Source organism: Mirounga angustirostris, unplaced genomic scaffold (assembly GCF_029215605.1).
Source record: "Mirounga angustirostris isolate CCGP_5_RB_7025 unplaced genomic scaffold, mMirAng1.0.hap1 SCAF_17, whole genome shotgun sequence".
Classification (NCBI taxonomy): Eukaryota; Metazoa; Chordata; class Mammalia; order Carnivora; family Phocidae; genus Mirounga; species Mirounga angustirostris.
Window position 1 is genome coordinate 28,793,916 of NW_026991725.1, and position 13,505 is coordinate 28,807,420.

General features: G+C 43.7%; 1 non-coding gene across 1 annotated transcript; it reads left to right on the plus strand.

Annotated features, from left to right (window-relative positions):
* The first annotated feature begins 12,418 nt into the window (after positions 1 to 12,418).
* On the plus strand, positions 12,419 to 12,536 carry LOC123854852 (U5 spliceosomal RNA). Its single transcript, XR_006793402.1, has one exon. It is a non-coding gene; the product is annotated as a U5 spliceosomal RNA (small nuclear RNA).
* Positions 12,537 to 13,505: the final 969 nt, after the last annotated feature.

Sequence of the window (13,505 nt, forward strand, 5' to 3'; positions counted from 1 at the left end):
AGTCTCTCCACCAACAAACATTGATCAACTGTAGGTGACACAAAGATGGGTCACACGGTCTCTGCTTTCCAGTCTTCTGTCTGAGGTGCCACAGGAATGAGGATGCAAGGTAGAGCAGACATGAGTCATGAGAGAAGTTTACACCACGAAGCCTGACTGGGGAGCTAAGCGGGAAATCTGAACAGGAGTCTCTAGGGCCAATTACATTTAGGAAGGACCCAGAAGGATATGTAAAGTTTATCTTCAGGACGCCTGGGTGGCTCAGTCTGTTAAGCATCTGTCTCTGGCTCAGGTCATGATCCCAAGGTCCTGGGATCGAGCCCCGCATCGGGCTCCCTGCCCAGTGGGGAGCCTGCTTCTCCCTCTGCCTGCCACACGCCCTGCTTGTGTGCTCTCTCTCTGATAAATAAATAAGTAAAATCTTAAAAAAAATAAAATAAAGTTTATCTTCTATCTTCTTTATAAAAATGTATTACCCTTCCTTTTTAAACAAAGGGTGGGGTGGGAAGAGAGAGCGAGAGCGAGAGAGAGACAGACGCAGGCATCAGTGATGGAAGGGGAGCAAAGAGGAAGGTGTTCTAGGCCCAGGAGACCCAGCAGGGGCAAAGGCACAGGGATGGAATGTGGGCAGACTTGAAGCATTGAGTAATTCCATTTGATTGGAGCATGAGGTAGTGGAAAGAAGGACTGGAAAGGTAGACCAGAGCCATATCACCACGGGGGCCCCTAAATTCCAAGCTAAGGAATTTGCACTTCATTTAGTAGGCCACAGGGAACCTCCACAAGTGACTGGATTGCAAGTGTTGCTTTAGGAGGAGGAGGAAAGCTCCGGCTGCCATGAGTGGGATGAACTGGAGGTAGAGGTCCCATTAGTTAAGCGACTAGAGAATGATGCGGGCCTCCATACGGATGCCGTTCTTGGAAACTGGAAGGCAGGAAGATATTCATTCAAAGCTCCCACGTCTTGATCCCATCTTTATTCTGAGGACAGATACAGAAATGAACAAAGACGTCAGCTCTAGGTGATTCCTACGTAGCCTGGTGGAGAAGGCAAGTAAAGGAGCAGTTACCCTGCTATAGGGTCAAGTGCGCAATGGGGTCAAGTGCTCTGGGACTGCCAAAAAAGGGGGACTTGAGGGCGCCTGGGTGGCTCAGTTGGTTAAGTGACTGCCTTCGGCTCAGGTCATGATCCTGGAGTCCCGGGATCGAGACCCGCATCAGGCTCCCTGCTCAGCGGGGGGTCTGCTTCTCCCTCTGACCCTCCCCACTCTCATGTGCTCTCTCTCATTCTCTCTCTCTCAAATAAATAAATAAAATCTTTAAAAAAAAGGGGGGGGGGCTTGGGAAACGCTCCAGAGGTTTCCCATGTAGAAAAGCACATTGATCCTTACATCTTTTCTTCCCCGCTTTAATCTAAATAGTGCTGCTCATAGTTACATTTGCGTTTAGTTGGCATCGAATCTGAGGCAGTTTCGACCAGGCAGTCATGGAGCAAACGCCACCACTGAACACGGACAAGTGTCCAGGTACCTGCTCTCTGTTCACCTTCCTGACCCCTAGAGGGGGAGGGATGGGAAAACCGAAGCAGTGACTGACCTACTGGACGGGATGGCTTGAGAAGCCCAAGGACCCAGTGCTAATTCTGACCTTAAGATACATGTCCCCACCTCTCAGCTTTGCTTAATTGGGTTACAGGAATTAGTCTTGAGAACAGAGAAAAGGCAAGAAACCACATTCTCCTCACTCTTAAGCCTCTAAAGAAGAGGTCAAGTGAGGTCGCCCCTGCTTGACTTGGTGAGGACTGCCAAGCAAGGAAAATGGCTTCTTGGGAGACCTCATAAGGCAGGCCAGCACGGAGCAGGCGGGAAAAGACAGTGGAAGTCCGACCAGGGACAGTTGGGGCAGGATGCCCCAAGGTGGTGCCTGGCACTCAGGGGGCACCTGCTAATTACTTACAGGTTGCATGAATGAATCTCAGAGGTCAGAGGGCCCTCCTTTTAGGAGAAACGTAATTAAGACTGCAGTGAGAAACCATCTTTCACGGATGGGATAGGCAAAGATCAAAAGTCTTGGTAAGATTCTGTTATCAGTGAGGGTGTAGGAAACATCCCTCCGATGCCCTGCTGATGTAGCCATAAAAGGGTAGCTCCTGTGCAAGGCGATTTAGCAGCATCGATCAACATTACGAACGTGTGTAATTTGCAGGCAAGCAGTCTCACTGCTGGGAATTTATCCTGCAGATATTCGCATGTGCAGGGTGACCTAGGTACAATGTATTTATTTGCAGCTTTGCTTGTAATGGTACGAGATAGAAAATAATGGGAGGCTGGTAAAATTGATTACAGCTTATCCATTCAATTAAATACAGGTATTATGGGGGCGCCTGGGGGGCTCAGTCGTTAAGCGTCTGCCTTCGGCTCAGGTCATGATCCCAGCGTCCTGGGATCGAGCCCCGCATCGGGCTGTCTGCTCCGCTGGGAGCCTGCTTCTCCCTCTCCCACTCCCCCTGCTTGTGTTCCCTCTCTCGCTGTCTCTCTCTGTCAAATAAATAAAATAAAATCTTAGTAAGTAAGTAAGTAAATAAATAAATAAATAAATACAGGTATTATGAATTACCATGTGGACTGATCTGTAAAATCAATTATAGGAAGAAGAGTGTGTATAGGATCAATAAAAAACAACATGTACAGGGGCGCCTGGGTGGCTCAGTTGGTTAAGCGACTGCCTTCGGCTCAGGTCATGATCCTGGAGTCCCGGGATCGAGTCCCACATCGGGCTCCCTGCTCGGCGGGGAGTCTGCTTCTCCCTCTGACCCTCTTCCCTCTCATGCTGTCTCTCATTCTCTCAGTCTCAAATAAATAAATAAAATCTTTAAAATAAAAAAAAAACAACATGTACATGTTTGTGTGCTGTCGTGAGTGTGGGAAGAAAAATACATATTGGCTTATATAAGCATAGACTATGTCTAGAAAGAAACACTAGGACACTTCTTGCTGTTGCCCCCCAGGATGTTGAACTGGGTAACTGCGGGGCAGGTGCATTGTATACTCATTTGTATCTTTAAAATGTTATGCTATGTACAAGTAGTACTTACTAAAAACATTTTTTAGCAGAAACAAATTAAAAAGAAGAGAAGCGGCAGGGAGGCTTAGGGTTGTTTCCTCCAGCGGGGGCTCCCGGGGCAAGCGGGTCTCTGTGTGCTGGTCTCTAGCACCCCCTGCTGCTGCTTGTGAGCATGCGCGGCGCACAGTGGGTGTGGGGGTGACAGCGCAGGGGAATCCTTGAGGGCACGCTGGGGTCTCTTTAAAGAAAGAGAGGAAAGGATAGTGTACAGTATTGGAGCTGGAGGAGTTTCAGAAAGGACAGGATGTGCCCTGTGGCATCAAAGGTACAGCAGGAGGGGCGCTGGGAATGAGCGGTCCTGGGTTCGAGTCCTGCCCCCCCGCCCTCACTGGCTGTGTGCCCTTGGACACATGACCCTCTTAATAAGTCTCAGTTCTTACCCTGTAAATTGCTCTAATAATATCTACCTCTAGGGTTGTTTTGAAGATCCAAAAGGGTACGGAGTGTAAAAAGTGCTTTAGAATTGGAAAAGAGCTATAAAAATCTAGGGGATTATTTTTAACTAGCCCCTCTCATTTTATGAGGAAATCAGAGGTAGTATAGGGTAGTGGTTAAGATAAGGACTCTGCAGCCAGAACTGCCAGACTGGGAAGCCCAGTTTTAGCCACCCACAGGCTGGAGTGATCTAGGGTCAATTAGTTAATTTGGAGACTTTCATTTTTCGTCTGTGAAATAGGGTTAATAATAACATTTCCATACGTTGTTGTGAGGATTAAGTGAATAAATACCTGTAAATAAAGCATTTGGTATAGTGTCTGGCACGCATTAAGTGCTGAGTAAGCATCTGCTATTATTGATTTCTTTTTTTTTTTTAAGATTTTATTTATTTGACACAGAGAGACACAGCAAGAGAGGAACACAAGCAGGGGGAGTGGGAAAGGGAGAAGCAGGCCTCCCACTGAGCAGGGACCTCAATGTGGGGCTCGATCCCAGGACCCTGGGATCATGACCTGAGCTGAAGGCAGACGCTTAAGGACTGATCCACCCAGGGGCCCCTGATATTACTGATTTCTTATTATATATATACAGTGCTTATGTACCTTATTTGGTCCTTGATAAATGTGAGCGAGTCTTACCATTTTATATGTGAAGAAATTGAAGCATGGATAAAATTAACAAGTCAGGGAATGACAGATGTTGGCGAGGATGTGGAGAAAGGGGAACCCTCCTACACTGTTGGTGGGAATGCAAGCTGTAGAGCCACTCTGGAAAACAGTATGGAGGTTCCTCAAAAAGTTGCAAATAGAGGGGTGCCTTTTTTTTTTAAAAGATTTTATTTATTTGAGAGAGAGAGAAAACGTGCATGCGCATGCATGCACAAGCAGGGGGAAGGGGCAGAGAGAGAAGCAGACTCCCCACCCAGCAGGGAGCCCGACATGGGACTCGATCCCAGGACCCTGGGACCACGACCAAAGTGAAGGCAGACACCCAACTGACTGAGCCACCCAGGCGCCCCGAAAGAAACTCTTAATCTTAGGAATCAAACTGAGGGTTGCTGGAGGGGAGGGGGGTGAGGGGAAGGGGGTAACTGGGTGATGGACATTGGGGAGGGTATGTGTTGTAATGAACACTGGATATTATGTAAGACTGATGAATCACAGACCTGTACCCCTGAAACAAATAATACATTATATGTTAATTAGTTGAATTTAAATTTTTAAAAAATGGTTAATAGAAAAAAAAAAGAAGGAAATTGAAGCATGAAGAGGGGGTGTGACTTGCTCAGGCCACCCAGCGAATGAGGAGTAATAATTCTCCCTCCAAAGAACTTTAGGCATCTCCTGGACATAGCACTGTAGTTCAGAGGGCATTCCCAAGTGGGGGTGCATTTCTTAATCCCTGCAACCTGAAGTAAAACTGGACTGGATGGGGGATGGAAGAAGGGGGGGTAGCCACGAGGAAGAGAAGCTGTCATGGGGGAAAGATATGGAGAACAGGGCTTGTGGGGAGACAAGAGGTGTGTGGTGTCAGGGTCTATGAGAATTTAGCAAATTCATCACCTATGATGATAATGGCGTAATAGGTTATAGCAAATTGGAACCATGATATCACAAAGCCATACAAGTGGGCAGCAAATATGCTGTCATTCAATAAGCCCCTCCTTTTTTTTAAACAGGTGAAGAAATCTACAAGGACCAAGTGTTTTGTCCAGTCACAAAGGTCACAAGAGCTGCTAAAAGGCATTGCTGCATCACGAATCCATGCCTTCCACTTCCAAATGCAGGGCCTCTGTCCTCCGAGAACACAGATCCAGAACTCTCCCATCCCAGAGGTGGCTGTCTTTCTGCAGCTGTGAGGGGCAGGCTGGGCTGGGGTGCCCAACAGATTAGAATTTGCTGAAATATCCCAACCCTGCCACGCCATACTTAAAAGCCCATCTGGTCCTTTGTCCCATATATTTTCCGTCCTACTTTAAAAAGTGAGTCTCCTCTGCAGTAAAGCCAATCCATATGTTTCTGATTTCATTTACACTAAATTTCTCCAAAGTGCTCTCTGACATCCCCGAGCTTCACACATTTTCTAGAAGTAAAGAGGGAGATGTCACCTGTGGGAAGACTGGGACAAGATGGAACTTCCAGGCACCCACTGGGATTGTCCCCTTTAGGAAAATGATGTCTCCCATCCTTGTGGTGAGGGCTGCGCCTGGCTTCAACTCCACGTACCAGCTCCAGCTCTAGCCAAGGTGACAGTTATAACACCTGGGCTAGCCGGCACGGGACCCCATCCAGAACACAGAACATTATAAAGCAAGGGATGAACTTGATCCTTGGCAGCTGGGCCAGGGCATGAAGTAAGGCTGTGAGAGATGCAATGATTCTTTGGTGCTTCGTGAGTATTTCATCTTACACTTCAGCAGGAGGACTTAGATATTCCCTCAGGGCAAATCTGACTATAACAATGAGAGTAAAAGCATGAACCGGGATAACATGATGGGTAGCCCTAGTCGGACAGACGACATGGACAATGAAGCATGGTAGAGGGTGCTATTTAGAACCCAGCCTGGGTTCAAAGCTTGGATCTGACATTAAGCCCAGAGACTTTAGGCAAACTACTTAACCTCAGTGAATATCATCAGAAAACCTCAACCCCAGAAGATTGTTGTAAGAATTTTCAATGAGGCAATGTGTATGACAGGACAATTAATAGGCACTTAATAAATGGCAGCGAGTAGTACATTACCTGAAAGTAAAACACTGTGTGTTGAATCCCCTCTTAATTCCCATTTAAATCACACTCCAGGCAGTCTCCTGACACCCCACGGAGTCCAACAGGGAAGTTTGATAACAATCAGTCAACAATAATTTAATGAGCCCGTGACTGTGTAAAGCTAGTGCCAGATGTTATGAGGGTGGGCTGGAGGGAAAAAAGTAGCAGGTTTACAAGGTTGTTGAGCAGACATAACACAAGTCGCAGATGCTTGAGAAAAATCACAAAGCAATTTAGCAGTAGATTAAAAGAATCCAAGTCTTGGGCTACTGGGGATGCAGAAGTAAGCATGGGGGATACAGAGGCATGCTGGGGAATGGTCTTAATCAGGAAAGGCTTCTCTAGAATACTGAACTTGGACTTGAATTTTAATCTTCCTTAATACATGGTGGATCTGAAGCCTGTGATTTTATAATAAAAGTACAATTTTTTTGTGTTAAAAATTTGTGTGCAGGGGCACCTGGGTGGCTCAGCTGGTTAAGCGTCGACTCTTGATTTTCTGCTCAGGTCATGATCTCAGGGTGGTTGGACTGAGCCTGACATGGGGCTCTGTGCTCAGCTCCACCCTCTTTCTCTAAAATGAACAAATAAATCTTAAAAAAAATTTGTGTGTTGCAGGGGAATGGGAAAACTGCTTAGTGGATATGACGTTTCCTTTTCGGGTAATGAAAATGTTTTGGAACCAGATAGAAGTAATGGTTGTACAACAATGTGAATGTACTAAATGCCACTGAATTGTTCACTTTAAAATGGTTAACTTTAGGGGCACCTGGGTGGCTCAGTCAGTTAAGCGTCTGACTCTTGATTTTGGCTCAGATCATGATCTCAGGATCGCGACACTGAGCCCTGCGTTGGTCAGGTGCTCATTATGGAGTCTGCTTCAGATTCTCTCTCCTTTCTCCTCTGCCCCTCCTACTCAATCTCTCTCTTGCTCTCAAATAAATAAATTAATCTTTAAAAAAAAATTCTCTCTCTCCCTCTCCCTCTGTCCCTCCCTACTGCTCTCTCTTGCTCTCAAATAAATAAATCTTAAAAAAAAACTTGTGAAAATAAAAATATTTTTAAAGGAGTAATCCTACCAGATATTAGAAAATATCTTTAGGGCGCCTGGGTGGCTCAGTTGGTTAAGCGACTGCCTTCGGCTCGGGTCGTGATCCTGGAGTCCCGGGATCAAGTTCCGCATCGGGCTCCCTGCTCGGCAGGGAGTCTGCTTCTCCCTCTGACCCTCCCCCCTCTCGTGCTCTCTCTTCCATTCTCTCTCTCAAATAAATAAATAAAATCTTTTTAAAAAATATCTTTAAGCTACAGAAATTAAAACAATGTGTTATCGGCACGGGAATAGATGACAGGTCAAGGGAACACAATGGAATCCAAAAGTAGACTCAAGTGTATTTGGGAAATTAGTATACACTAAATTAGACGGTTAAAATCAGTGGGGGCAAGATGGATTGTTCAATAAAGGCTGTTAGAACAAGTGGCTAACTATTTGGGAAAAAAATAAAGTTAGACCCATACCTCACAGTTTATACCAAAATGAATTCCAGATGGATTAAAGAATTAAATGTAGAAGCATGGAAGCATGATAGTTCTAGAAAGAACATATGGTAGTACTTTGTATAATCTTGGGGTAATGAGGAATTTTTATAGGCTTGATATGAAGCCCTGGAAACCAAAAGGAAAAGACTGATAAGTTTGACTACACACATAAAACACACAAACAGAAGCAACTTTTGTATATTCTGTATGGAAAAAGATTACTATAAACAAGGTTAAAAGACAAATACATTGGGAAAATACTGGCAACTCTTATGATAGATAACTGATTTCTCCAACATAGAAAGACAGTCAATTACTTCTATTGGAAAATGAGCATAAGAATGGATAGTTTATAAAAGAAAAGCTGAACGGTCAATAGACATATGAGAATATGTTTAACTTCTTTAGCAATTAAAGAAATATAAATAAAACCAACAAGGAGATTGTATTTATTGTTCATCAAATTGATGAAGAAAAAAATATATATGATGTCCAGATAATAGGTCTTCTCAGCACTTTTGGTAAAGATATAAAATAGGATAACTGTCCTAGAGGGCATTTTGTCTCATGTATCAACATATTAAATGAACTTACTCTTCATAAGACAAATGAACAAAAATAATAGGTAAAAATTGGGGGAGGGACGCCTGGGTGGCTCAGCCGGTTAAGCGGCTGCCTTCGGCCCAGGTCATGATCCCAGGGTCCTGGGATCGAGTCCCGCATCGGGCTCCTTGCTCAGCAGGGAGCCTGCTTCTCCCTCTCTCTCCCTCTGCTTGTGCTCTCTCTGTCAAATAAATAAAATCTTTAAAAAAAAAAATTGGGGGAAAAACGCTAAGTGTTAATAAAATATAGGTCTGGGGCACCTGGGTGGTTCAGTCAGTTGGGCATCTGCCTTCTGCTGGGGTTGTGGTCCCAGGGCCCTGGGATCGAGCCCCAGGTCAGGTTCCCTGCTCAGTGGGGAGCCTGCTTCTCCCTCTCCCTCTGCTCCTCTCTGCCCTGCTCATGCTCTCTCTCTCTCTCTCAAATAAATAAATATAATCTTAAAAAAAAAAGAAGAAGATAGGTCCATACCACTGGAATACTATGCAGTCATTTAAAAAAATACATACTTTGGGTGCGCCTGGGTGGTGCAGTCAGTTAAGTGTCCTACTCTTGGTTTCAGCCCAGGTCATGAACTGAGGGTCGTGAGATGGAGCCCCACGTCCCGCTCCGTGCTGGGCATGGAGCCTGCTTAACATTCTCTCTCTGTCCCAATCCCCATTTCTAAAAAAAATACATACTTTGATAATGTATCATGGTATATTGTTGGTTGAAAAAAGTGTTGCAGAACCATATTATACTCATTTTTGTAAAAAAAAAAATTAAAAACCATATTGCTGGGGCACTTGGGTGGCTCAGTTGGTTAAGCGTCTGCCTTCAGCTCCGATCGTGCTCCCGGGGTCCCGGGATCAAGCCCCACAGCGGACTCCCTGCTCAGCAGGAAGTCTGTTTCTCCCTCTGCCCTTCACCCCATTCATGCTCTCTCTCTCTTAAATAAATAAATCTAAAAAATAAAAATAAAATAAAAACCATATTGCTTACTTTTGTTTGTACCAAAAGTAAAAAAGTCTGGAAGGATACATACCAAATATTAATAGTAGATACTCTTAGAAGGGAGTGGAGAAAATAGGGGGAAGAAACTTACATTTTACTTCATACATTTCTGCAGTGGTTTATTTTATTTTTTTATTTAAATTCAATTACTCAACATATAGTACATCATTAGTTTCAGATGTAGAGTTCAGTAATTCATTAGTTGCTCTGTAGTGGTTTAAAATGCTTTAAAGCAAGCATTGGTTGCCTGTTGAAAATGGCACCTGGGTGGCTCAGTCATTAAGCATCTGCCTTCGGCTGAGGTCATGATCCCAGGGTCCTGGGATCGGGCCCCACGTCGGGCACCCTGCTCCGCAGGAAGCCTGCTTCTCCCTCTCCCACTCCCCCTGCTTGTATTCCCTCTCTCGCTGTGTTTCTCTCTGTCAAATAAATAAATAAAATCTTAAAAAGCAAGCATATATTACTTTTACAATCAAATACAAGTTGGAAGATTATAAATTATAGAACATTTGCATCAGGGAATATATAATATATATGTTATATCATATATATTATTATATAGTATATTATATATTATATATACATAATCTCCTTCTAAGTCTACAGATAGGTCTCCATAAAATGTTGCCTGTTGAAAATGGCAGGTACACATCACAATGTATCCCCCATCTCTTTTATAATATTTTCCTTTTTTTTTTAAGATTTTATTTATTTATTTGAGAGAGAGAGAGCACATGAGAGGGGGGAGGGTCAGAGGGAGAAGCAGACTCCCTGCCGAGCAGGGAGCCCGATGCGGGACTCGATCCAGGGACTCCAGGATCATGACCTGAGCCGAAGGCAGTCGCTTAACCAACTGAGCCACCCAGGCATCCTATAATATTTTCCTTTTAAAAAAATTTTTTTAAAAGATTTTATTTATTTATCTGAGAGAGAGAGAGAGAGACAGTGAGAGAGGGAACACAAGCAGGGGGAGTGGGAGAGGGAGCAGCAGGCTTCCCACTAACCAGAGCGGGGAGCCCAATGCGAGGCTAGATCCCAGCACCCTAGGATCATGACCTCAGCCGAAGGCAGATGCTTAACAACTGCCACCCAAGCACCCCTTACAATATTTTCCAAAAAAACCCAATGTAATAATCAGAAGCCCCCAAAGGGGGGGAATTTTTATAACCACCCTAAATGTAATAGAGACAGACACACAAACATATACATGAATATGAGAGTGCGTGAACTCATCTGTATAACTATAATTTCACAACTGTCAGGACAGAAATTAAAACCAAAAATCTTTGAGCACCATTTAATATCTACCACTACCATGTTAAATTATGCCCCAATGTTTCTATTTGTGATGTGGGGAGGAAAATTAGTTATGGCATGTGCTTTCCATTATGCTCCTGCATGTGCATACACATATACATGGAAGAGAGACACTGAAGTCTTTGACAGCATGGTGGGATTTCTAGGGACTTTTTCTTTTTTCTTTAACCTATTCTATATTGTTTAACCTCTCCACAAGCAGTATGATCTTTGCAAACTGAAAAAAAATTTTTAAGAAGTGAAAATTAACATAAAATGTATATATTTTTTTAAGTTGGGTTTTTTTTAGTAACTGCTCCCAGCATGAAGAATTCCTGAAAATGTTTTCTGATAACGCACTGGTCAAAGAATATGTTAAAGTCATGACCCAAGCAACACCCCTTCCTTCAACGTTTGACATTTTCCTAAAACCAAAAAGAAAACTCAAACAACGAAAAATAAATAATCAAGATGGGGGGTTTATGAGCCTGGGAGGACTGGGTAAACAGAAACAGTCGAACTCTCCAGGCATGGTTTGATCTTAATATCCAGTGAGGTGACCTGCAAACCACATCACCACAATCCCTGTAACTCCTTTTGAAGATCATGTAGCATCTCTGACTAGTACAGAATACAGCTTCCCACCAGGGCTAATCAGATGGAATCCTCCTTCCTCTTCATTTAGAGAAGTACAAAAACCATACATAGGACCAGACAAGACCAGACCACCCAAGTCCCCTCCAACTACTGTTTATTTGGGGATTTTATCTGTACAACACCAAAACAGCTCCGTAATTGGTAAAATGTAGTCAACTGACAAAAATAAAGTTAGTTAGTTATGTCAGTAGAATATCAACCCATTAAAAAGTGGAAAAGTTTCAGGGACAAAGAAGGAGAATAAAAACATGGAGAGAAGAATGTTCTCCTTTTAAAAAAAAAAAAGTGGGGGCACCTGGGTGGCTCAGTCGTTAAGCGACTGCCTTCGGCTCAGGTCATGATCCCAGGGTCCTGGGATCATGTCCCACATCGCGCTCCCTGCTCGTCAGGAAGCCTGCTTCTCCCTCTCCCACTCCCCCTGCTTGTGTTCCTGCTCTCGCTATGTCTCTGTCAAAAAAATAAATAAAATCTTAAAAAAAAAAAAAAAAGTGGAAAGTTTTGATACCAGTGTCTTGGTCTGTGCTACTATTATAATACCAAATCATTGACTTTGATTTTCAGTTCAAGAGATTCTTATTTTTCTTCTTCTACTAAATCAAACTAGGTTTCCTAAATCAAACAGTTGTTTTTTATGTTATATGCAGATACATTTAGTGGGGACAAAAAACCCAACAGTTTATAAGAAAGTATGTTTCAGAGTCATACTCATGGCTTAGTGCTCTCAAATGGCTCTTGTAAGCATTAATGTAAGGTTCTCACCATTGACTGGTACCGCATTAGAAAGCATGATCTCAGGGCGCCTGCGTGGCTCAGTCGTTAAGCGTCTGCCTTCAGCTCAGGTCATGATCCCAGGGTCCTGGGATTGAGCCCCGCATCAGGCTCCCCGCTCGGCAGGAAGCCTGCTTCTCGCTCTCTCATTCCCCCTGTTTGTGTTCCCTCTCTCGCTGTGTCTCTCTCTGTCAAATAAATAAAATCTTAAAAAAAAAAGAAAGAAAGTATGATCTCCATACTCTGGTTTCTCTTCAGATCGCATAAATATTTCACTTTTTACTAAAGATTTCCGTGGAGAGAAACAATTCTGAGTCCTTAACCAGTTTTTTGAGAACTTGCTTGGGGAGAAAATAAAATAAAAAGTATGATCTCCAGCAAATCTAAAAACAAAAACAAAAAACAGGTGGGAGACTCCACTCTTAACCATATTGTCCCCATATATGAAGCCTTTAGGTCTATTCTTCATCCCTATTCCATCCAATTCTACTCAGCCTCAAAGCTATGCCACCTCCTCTCGGGAGTGGAGAGTTGCAGAGAGGGCTGCTTAAAAATTTATCCATGGGGGCGCCTGGGTGGCTCAGTTGGTTAAGCGACTGCCTTCGGCTCAGGTCATGATCCTGGAGTCCCTGGATCGAGTACCGCATCGGGCTCCCTGCTCAGCGAGGAGCCTGTTTCTCCCTCTGACCCTCCCCCCTCTCATGTACTCTCTCTCTCTCTCATTCTCGCTCTCTCAAATAAATAATCTCTAACAACAACAAAAAAAGAGTTAAAAAAAAAAATTTATCCATGGGGCACCTGGATGGCCCAGTTGGTTGAGCGTTCAACTCTTGGCTCAGGTCATGATCTCAGGGTCAGGATATTAAACCCAGTGTCGGGCTCTGCGCTCAGCAAGGAGTCTGCTTAAGATTTTCACTACATCTCTGTCTTCCCCTTACCCCTACTCTCTTGCTCTCTCTCAATTAAATAAATATATCTTCAAAAAAATTATCCACAACACAGTTATGAAATAGTTAGACTTCTGGTTATGTAGTTACCATGACTGCTGTGAGGACAGAATAGCCCATGCTCTTAATTGAAAGGCTATAGGAAGTCAGGCTTCTCTGTGTTTAAGATGTAGAAGGTAGAAGAAATTCTTGTGATATGCAGGAGGCTAAGTCTGGTCTTCTATTTCTAGCCAGCAATCTTGCTGCATAATTCAAGTTGGAATCTATGCGATCAAAATCTTTATTGACTTTACTACCAGATGAACAAGTTCCTTCAGGATATTCCCTAGCTTCTTATACTTAGACCAGAAGAGGTAAGTTACATAACATTTTTTTTTC